Here is a 6445-nt window from a genome sequence, read left to right on the forward strand (position 1 = left end):
ATGAATTCATATAATTACATTTATTTATAAATGTATTTATTTTAATATTTTTTCAGTTTAATTTTTTCTTAATTTGGAATAGATGGTGATAGGGTGTATTGTTAAATTACTTAGTGATTGTGAAGTTCATCTCTTCAAAATTCAGTGGGAAAAATCCAACCATGTTAAGGGCTAGTGTGGCCTAGTCCTTATGCCATTCTCTAGCGATTTTAATAATTTTAATGGCTTAGATACCCTTAGATTGGGATTTATCAAACCAGAAATCGATTAAACCAAATATAATCCTTAAAAAAAACAACTTAACCAAACTAAATCTTAATTTAAACATAATAGGTAAATATAACTATATAAACTAATAACTATTTTATTATATTTATTAAAATATTCATTTTAATTTATAATATTATATTATATCTACTTAAAAAATTCATTTTAAATATAATTGAACAACTCATCTCATGCCTTCCAATAAGGTAATATAAATGGTCACGTGAAATGTATATGCGTTTCCCTTTTTCCCTTTGAAAACAATGAGAAAGTAACCGAAAAGCCCTAGACGCATTGGAACATCAATCTCAAACAGGTAAAATCGTACAGTATTTTTATATCAAACACTGCAAACAATGCAAACCCCCATTCCCAGGTTTTTAAGATTGGAAATTTTGATATACCAATTTGGAACGGTGCCTTGCGGAAATATTGTTGAAGATTTATTTATACATTTTGCCGTCTCTTATGGTATATTGACAGTTTATTGATTGTTACAGGTAATGAAAATGTAGTCATCGGGAAAGTGGGGACATTGGGATATTCCGCATGTTGAGTGGAACTAGGTACCCGTAAGAGGTTGATATATGGAGCGACCTAGCGGTGTTGTACTGTCTCCTCTTCAGGAGAGCAGTGTTTTATGCAGTGAAAGATGCCACTGTCATGTATCAGCAAGTACAGAATAAAGACCTAAAGCTGAGTGATCCATTCTCGCCTTTCAGACTGGAATCAGCAAAAGAAAGTTCTTGGAATGCTGCAGAATGAGCGAACTCGCCGATTTTCTTGCGATAAAATCTTGAGTTAGTTTTTATGTTTTTGTTGAGCTTGTTTAACTTTGTTTATGAAACTGTAAGGCAACTCCCCTCTGAATTCAACTACCCTAATTGCCACTTTGCACAAATCTGCACCATCCGATCAAATGTTAGACGATTCAAGAATAGTGTACCGTCAGAGTAATTCAATTTCAATACCATTTCAGTTTCAACTGAATGACAAAATATAACATATAACCCTCCATAATTGTGATCTTAAACTTTGCATTTGTGTTTTCATTTTGCAGAGGGAAACTCCTCTTAGGTTTCTCCGCCTTTGTTCTTGAACATTCTGAAAGTTTCATGGAATTTGTATAAATGCTCCCCTATCCATCTAAAAACTTCACCAAAATCATCTCTCCAGGTTCGTGAAGGTCTCACATTCAAGATCGACATTCTTCAGTCGCTTCGTCGACAGACGATCTTGCAAGGAAGGAGTCAACATTAATAACTGACATTCAACGCGACTAGAAGGAAGGAAACTTCTGGCGCATACACCTTCAAGGTTGATCCTCCATGTATTCATCATGCATATTTCAGGGTTTTTGTTGCTTTAGTTGCGGATTTTTTGGATTTGTTGATATTTAGGGTTTTTGTTGCTTTAGTTGCGGATTTTTTGGATTTGTTGATATTTAGGGTTTTTGTTGCTTTAGTTGCGGATTTTTTGGATTTGTTGATATTTAGCGCCTTTGTGTTTATCTCTTGGCCTTGCAGGCAGGTAAGGAAACTTCTGACGCATACAGCTTCAAGGTTGATCCTCCTGGTATTCATCATGCATATTACAGGGTTTTTGTTCTTTTAGTTGCGGATTTTCTAGATTTGTTGATATTTAGCGTTGGGTATTTATCTGTTGGTCTTGCAGGCAGGTAAGGAAACTTCTGATGCATACACCTTAGGTTGATCCTCCAGGTATTCATCATGCATATTACCGGGTTTTTGTTCCTTTAATTATATATTTTCTGGATTTGTTGATATTTAGCACCTGGTGTTTATCTGTCGGCCATGGTAGGTTTGAAGAAAGAGGACGAAAAGAAAGAGGTGGGAGATGACCGTATTTTTTATATTATTGATTGGGTTACACAATTTTCGACAGTAAGTATTTGCTCTGTCCAACACAACTTTTTATTAACGGGATCTGCTTTTCCCATGTCGCGCCCATCATGTGCTTCACATAGAAGAGGCAAGCTTTTCACGGTGCAACATACACTTGCAGGCGCATGTGCTCTATCACAGATTTGATTTACCCTGCAATTGCTGGATGTAAAGATGATGGGTTCTTATTTACAAGCTCTGAGTATTATCTCTTCTTTGTTTATCCTTCGGCCCCGACTCTAGGCTTTTTATATCTCGCGAATAGGAGGTGAGAATTGTAATAAGTTATGTTTGATCAGATCATTGATTGGGAAAAACTTTGTTTTAGGGCTTTGGATCTATCTACAATTTTCTTTAATACTGGATGTTAAAGACATATTTCAAGAGATCATCAATGTTCTTTGAGGTGACCTTAGAATTCATGTCCCATTGAACTGAGGCATTTTATGTAGCAATATCGAAAGCCATAACACTTCCAATAATATCTTAATAGGATTACTAGATGAAGTTTGAGTTTTTTATCTGAAAGAATAACTTCTGGGATTTAATTGTAAAGATGTCAGCAGAATTTCTATGGTCATTAACATTTTCAATAGATGTATTGTTTATCACGTGCAATATAAACCTCCATTATTTCTTCCCATAGTTGCTCATATGTGAAACGAAATCTCCTTTATTATCTATTCTCAGTTTTAGCTATTGGATGGGGATTATAGACACCCAAGGGTAGATTTTTATTTTTGTCCACGTGGCAGAGCTTTCAACGTGACATTCAATAAATTTAATATGGAAATAATTCCATTGCGTTTTTTTTCCTTGATGCATTGAAATTAAAAATTGTAGAATTTTTATTTTCTTTTTCTTTTTTTTTTTAATTAAGAGTTTATAGTACTTTAAAAATTCTTGATGCATTAAAAAGTGTAGAATTATTTTTTTCCCTCTTTTTTAATTAAAGAGTTTATATTACTTTAAAAATTAAGATTACATTTTTATGATTATATTGTTTATAATTGAGTGGTTGGAGTGAGGAAAAATATCTCAATCACTGTTATTAAAAATTATTAAAATTAGACCAACATATTTAGACTTACATTTCTCGCTCTCCACATTAACAACAAAAACATGTTTACATTGACAAAACACATAAAATTCCCAAGGCAAGGTTGAGAGCCCCATCTTCAAGCTACACTTTGTCATCACAAAAAGAACCAGGGAAGATTGTTTAAAAGCCAATCAAAGAGTATCCACGGTCCGTGCAAAAAATGGGCATTGAAGCTACGCACCAAGAGGCGACCTCCCTTGCCCCCAACTTTGTGCCAGTTTTTGCACTCTGACCATGAAAAATGTTGAAACCCACAACCATGAACTTAGTACATCGTTGTTATCCATGAATGAGGGAACTGCCACAAAACTTGACATAGTCAACCAGGAAAACATGTAAGTATCCGACCACCTTTTGCCCCTACTAATCATTCTCAAAGGAGTCGGAGCTCGGGCGCTAGATCCTGGGGATTTATCTGTTCCCCTCCCTCAGAATCACAAGGAATGTGGTTTTCCACATGCAACAAGCTTGTAGCTATGTTGTCCATGTGGAATGTCAAGTTCCTCAACATCCTTTTCACGTCTTCAATGGAGGAAAAATATGGTATTTTTCAACTTGTTTGTCTCTTAACACCAAACCCAGAAGCATCTTCATCTGCCAGTGCAACGTTGCTGAATTCAGGTATTGCTTGTGCCTTCCCCTTGTATTATCAGGGTCAGGCACCCATTTAGACATGTCCTCCAATAATTATGAGTCCGAGAGAGAATGCCTCTCCTCCCCAGATTTAATTTCTAGCTCACGAATCTCCCGACACGTCTCCAGAGTAATAGCATTGAAATAAGTTGCCACTGAGTCGTGAGTGAATAACTTGGCACCTCATTACATGGTTGACCTCTGGCTCCTCCTCCCCTCTTGCTTCTCCCTCTTTGCCTTAATGGCATTGTAGGACCACAAGAGAGTTCCTCTACTTATTTAAAAGGATTGACTCTACCTACAAATGGTCAATTCCACTGACTTGACTCGACCTATCAAGACCCAGGAACCACCAAAGAATGTCATCACAAAAACACCACCCATAGGTCCTTTGACACAGACTCACCAACCACAAAGATACACAACTTCGTGTCAATCAAAGACTGAGACCCCTTAAACATTGAGCGCACCGGATGAAACCTTATAACCCAAATGCTACAATAATCAACAACCCAGGGAGTAGTAACTAGACACCACCTCCAACACATGGCAAACCTTGTTCTCCATAATTTCCTGAGTACTCCTTGACTCAAAATACCCACTTTGACTTTACCAAGCAAACACGGATTCAGAAGGCATGACCCCAACGGGGCTGCAAAATTTACAGAGCTAGCTCTCAGAAAACAAGACCTATCCACTAATTGAGACATAAGGCCTCAATTTCTTATACCCACATAAAAACCATGCAAACCCAATTGCTCTGAAAGCAACAAGACCAAAAGAGAGACACAGGTCCTACCAATTCCATTCGTTAGCAATAAAACCTCACAGAAATTCGTCGACTCCCCACCTATACGCAATCAAACTCACAAAATACTACCAAGTGACCAATACTTAGAAGCATAGGTGATCCGAGTGGATATTGCTGGACACCTGCCAATTCCACTTGGACCCCCACCATTGCTTCTTTCAGTTTTTCAGTTTCTTTAATTGTAACATAGTTTACTATTTTTAGCAGTTTTTTGGGTCCTAAACTTTCGGAGCCGTTTTGAGGCCCTAAACGAAGTTTTTTTGCAAATCTACCACCAGCGATTTTTTGTTTAAAATTGTTTTTTCCGTCATAGTCCTCAAAGAGATCTTTCCAACGAGTTATCATGCACGTCAAATGGAGATAATATGACCAAGTCACGACCCCAAGAAGTTGGTTGTCCAACTCACTGTTATAGCTCCAAACCTCACTCTTGATGTTTGTGATGTTGCACTCATGGCCTAGGGCAACCCCTCCTTCCAGTCCTGGTCCAAATATTCAAAAAACAATGTTTTACTCCCTATACGCGACATTTCCCTGAGCTAAACGCGTGTGTACGCGGGTCTGTGTATACCCAACCCGCGTATATGTCTTAAAACACTTAAAAAAATTAAAACTCCTTAATTTCGGGTGGAGATCGCAGGTTTTACTTGTTGATTACCTATTAGTGCCCATGGCCCAACTGTTCCCAACGAATTCCCAACTAAAAAACTACTTTGGGAGAAGTATAAAAAGGATTCAATGGGAAGGCCTAAGGGAGCAGAGAATAGAGAGAAAGATCACTCTGCTGAGATTTTCCCTGACCAGGCCTGAAGATCCTTGTGCTTCTAGCACTTCCCCCATTTACAGGAAAACCTTGTTTCCTTGTGTGATGTTGTCTTTCTACTTAAGAGATCATGGAGTAAGTCATGGAAGGAGTTTGTTGAAGGCTTGAGACTGGACAAATCCGGAGGACGGTTCCACTTAGAGCCTGCGAAAGGACGAATCAAGTGAAATCATTCCTTTCTGTACTTTAGTTGTTTATAATAAAAGAAACACTTGTCTTGTTCCTGATATAAATCTTCTTCATGTTCATGATGTCAATATTATAATTCATATGTGAATGGTTGTTTCTAATTGTATAACTAACTAACTTTCCTTATGTTATGAAGATGATTTCTTTATGATGCTTGGTCAATATACTGTTGTACTTTCTGGAATTGTTTGTTTTGCAGGTTGAAGGACTAAAAGGAACTCAAAGAGGGTTTGGACCCTAACTGGATATTCTCAAACGAAGGACCTCAGGTGCACCCCTTTTTCGTATAGTTTGTTTATATTAGCATCATGGTTGTATGGAATGAATGTTTCTCTATGTAAATAACCTCCGATCTGCTAGGGTATCAACCCAAGACCCTAGGGGAATTTATCCCTTAACAGAATCGGCGACTCCGCTGTGGACAACAATATTGTTGTTCCTAGTTTGGGTTTATTCAAGCCAATCAGGGCTCAGCTGTCTGTTTGCTTGCTGTTACTGTGTAGTCTGTTCCTGTAGGAACTTGAATTATAAGTTTGGTCATTTTCTTAGACTGTTTTTTGTTTTTTCTTGAAATCTTTTATATACGCTGCTTTTCCAGTTTACAGAAGCGTATATATGCATGTTTCCTTAAGTAAACCTACGTATACACATGTTTCCTTAGGCTGAGTCGCGTATACATGCAGTTGTGCACTAACAGTTACTTTTCTGTGTCAGTC

The 6445-nt window shown here is 37.4% G+C and overlaps 1 long non-coding RNA gene across 3 annotated transcripts; it reads left to right on the forward strand.

The window, feature by feature from the left end:
• Nucleotides 1-471: 471 nt before the first annotated feature.
• LOC149183891 (uncharacterized) lies at nt 472-2466 on the forward strand. Of its 3 annotated transcripts, none has more exons than XR_016257728.1 (6): nt 472-583; nt 768-1067; nt 1328-1584; nt 1794-1842; nt 1942-1988; nt 2089-2466. It is a non-coding gene; the product is annotated as an uncharacterized LOC149183891 (long non-coding RNA). The 3 variants fall into 3 exon arrangements; XR_016257729.1 differs by having other exon boundaries at nt 1794-1829; XR_016257730.1 differs by lacking the exon at nt 1794-1842.
• Nucleotides 2467-6445: the final 3979 nt, after the last annotated feature.

This window comes from Pinus tabuliformis, chromosome 3_2, assembly GCF_031772625.1.
Source record: "Pinus tabuliformis cultivar Carrire ecotype Pingquan chromosome 3_2, CPIR1, whole genome shotgun sequence".
Taxonomy (NCBI): Eukaryota; Viridiplantae; Streptophyta; class Pinopsida; order Pinales; family Pinaceae; genus Pinus; species Pinus tabuliformis.